Below are 3,259 nucleotides of genomic sequence, written 5' to 3'. Positions count from 1 at the left end.
ACGTACCACACTGTCTTCTTTAGCAACTCAAGTTCAAGACTTGCTTTCAGAACTGATTTGTTAGGACTACGAAGATAATATGTTCTGACGTGATCAATATCCTCTTCATTCACTTTGATCGTCCTGTGCTTTTTCCTTTACACGTGCATCCTGTAGTTCCGAATGGACTATACCATCACTGGATATTTTTTACCACGCGAGGATCTACAATTAAACTAAACGTCGAACTGATATTACAGGTTCACTCTTATCAAACTGCAGATAACAACACTTTTACCCTCAGAAGTTGCCGTTTTACGTAAGTGGCTCTGTCAGTAGGAAAAAAGGTGTTTAAATTCCTTAGGGACCAAACTGCTGAGGTCATCGGTCCCTAGTCACACTACGTAAACTAACTTAATCTAACTTATGCTAAGAACAACACATATACCCACGCCCGAGGGAGGTGCGAACCTACAGCGGAAGCGGCCGCGCAAACAGGACATGGCGCCTCCAACCGCGCGGCGTAGGCAGGAAAGCAACAAAGCATTACTCGCGCATGCGTTTCAAATGGTTCAAATGGCTCTGAGCACTATGGGACTTAACATCTATGGTCATCAGTCCCCTAGAACTTAGAACTACTTAAACCTAACTAACCTAAGGACATCACACAACACCCAGCCATCACGAGGCAGAGAAAATCCCTGACCCCGCCGGGAATCGAACCCGGGAACCCGGGCGTGCGAAGCGAGAACGCTGCCGCACGACCACGAGCTGCGGGCCGCGCATGCGTTTATTTCAAACTGAATTACTCCTTTATTGTGAATTTGAACCAACACTCTGCAACGCTCACAGAGCACAGAAACATTTGACAGAGATGGTATAGTGACTTAGGCACTGATTCGCATTTGAAAGGGTTGAAGTTCAAATATCTGACCGGCCACCGAGTTTTAGATTTTAATTGGTTTCTGAAATTCGCTCGAATGCAAGAACAATTCCTTTGAAAAGGATACAACAAATAGCTATCTCAATCCTTTCCTTATTACAGGTCGTTCCTTACATTCATTACCCTCATTATTCACAAAACGTGAAACTTCAGTCCTCCGTTCTGCATTTAAATTTCTGTCATTTGATTTTTCCGTGAGGTCTTCACATATTGAATTTACTGCTAACATCATTCCGTACTGGTTTTGTTTCAAAACATGGTTGGATATACACTTCAATTCATGCTGTTTTAGAAATGGGACATTCGCTATTTTCAAGAGATTTGTTACTTCTTCTAATATGTGATGTGACATGTAAAGACTTTTTAAATGAATATGAGAGACACTCCAAGAGCGTAACACGTATACATTACTTGTTCGTTTTGTGGGGTGCGCACGGAATAATGCGACTGTTAGACGCACAGTCAGCAGTAGTGGTGCGGGTTGCAGACATCGAACTTCAGGGGAACTGCCGAGTGCTGGAGGGGAGGTTCTGTTCGAAAATGAAGCCTTCGCTCAAATTTTTTGTAGATATTAAGTGGTGCTCCTCCACGCCCATACTGGCATGGTGACTAAAACGGTATCTACCATCACTTTTGCTTTTGTTAGTATCAAAAATGATTTTCGCTGAAAGAGAAACAAAAGCAGCAACTTATTTTCGCCTGACTTGTTAACCATTTGCAACTTTCAGAGAAGCCTCACGAGTGGCGAAATTTGAGTAAAACCTAGATTTCTCTTGTTGTCATGTTAAAATTTGCTTCTTTTGCAAAAGCACAGCAGAGTTTACACAACGTCACCTCGCTAACATTTCGTGCAGACGCATCTGCGAGAGAATTATGAAAAAGTGGTTTGTTGAGTTTATTAAGTGAGGAACTGAGAAGAAGAAAGGCCAACAGTTTATGAAAAGCCCACCCTCGGTATAAAACTAAATGTATGTCTTCACTTATGTTGTTCCACAACTTTCAGCAATTCTCATTTCTACGGCCCTGAAAAATTACATTCTTTCATAGAAAAAGTCTGTAGTAAGTGGGACAACATGGTAAATAACGAAGTTTCTTTTAATAAACATACGGCAAAGTACTCTCCTGTTTGTGTGCTATCATTTGTCTTAATCTCGTTTCGGTATATTCAACCGTTTGACATATGAGGAATGTTATGGATAATTCACTCTTGCGTTACCGCTGGTGCCCATGGTTGCAAATGGATGTGCGACGGTCAGTTTTCTCGAGATTGGTGGCAGATGGACCTCCAGCCAAGTCTAAAGAAATAATTATATTTGTTAGCTGAATCCGCCAACGGCCTTGCCACAGTGGTATCACCTGTTCCCCTCAGATCACAGAAGTTAAGCGCTGTCGGGCTGGGCTAGCACTTCGACGGGTGACCATCCGGTCTGCCGAGCGCCGTTGGCACGCGGGGTGCACTCAGCCCTTGTGAGGCAAACTGAGGAGCTACTTGATTGAGAAGTAGCGCCTCCGGTCTCGTAAAGTGACATACGGCTGGGAGAGCGGTGTTCTGACCATATCCCCCTCCATATCCGCATCCAGTGACTCCTGTGGGCTGTGAACGACTCGGCGGCCTGTCGGTACCATTGGGTTTTCCAAGACCTGTTAGGAGTTTAGTTTGGTTTAGCTAAATTTCATATGCAGTTTTTCATTGAAAACTATTTCCAGTTTCTCTTAGTGTCTTACTTAAATGCAAATATCACAATAACTACACTGTGTGATCAAAAGTATCCGGACACCTGGCTGAAAATGACTTAAAAGTTCGTGGCGTCCTCCATCGGTAATTCTGGAATTCAATATGGTGTTGGCCCACCCTTAGACTTGATGACAGCTTCCACTATCGCAGGCATACGTTCAATCAGGTGCTGAGAGGTTTCTTGAGGAAAGGCAGCCCTTTATTCACGGAGTGCTGCACTGACGAGAGATATCGATGTTAGTGGATGAGGACTGGCACGAAGTCGACGTTCCAAAATATCCCAAAGGTGGTCTGTAGTATTCAGGTCAGGACTCTGTGCACGTCAGTCCATTACCGGGATGTTATTGTCGTGTAACCACTCCGCCACATGATTTGCATTATGAACAAGTGCTCGATCGTGTTGATAGGTGCAGTCGCCATCCCCGAATTGCTCTTCAACAGCAAGACGGTGCTTAAAACATCAATGTGAGCCTGTGCTACGATAGTGCTACGCAAAACAACAAGGGATGCATGGCCTCCCTCCATGAGAAACACAACCACATCGTAACACCACCGCCTCCGAATTTTACTTTTGGCCCTACATACCCTGGCAGATGGCGTTC

At 44.2% G+C, this 3,259-nt stretch overlaps 1 pseudogene; it reads left to right on the top strand.

Moving 5' to 3' along the window:
* The first annotated feature begins 2,250 nt into the window (after nucleotides 1–2,250).
* Nucleotides 2,251–2,368, top strand: LOC126459742 (5S ribosomal RNA; annotated as a pseudogene).
* Nucleotides 2,369–3,259: the final 891 nt, after the last annotated feature.

Source organism: Schistocerca serialis, chromosome 2, assembly GCF_023864345.2.
Source record: "Schistocerca serialis cubense isolate TAMUIC-IGC-003099 chromosome 2, iqSchSeri2.2, whole genome shotgun sequence".
Classification (NCBI taxonomy): Eukaryota; Metazoa; Arthropoda; class Insecta; order Orthoptera; family Acrididae; genus Schistocerca; species Schistocerca serialis.
The sequence above is the reverse complement of the archived record's forward strand: the minus strand, read 5'-3'. Positions and strand labels throughout refer to the sequence as shown.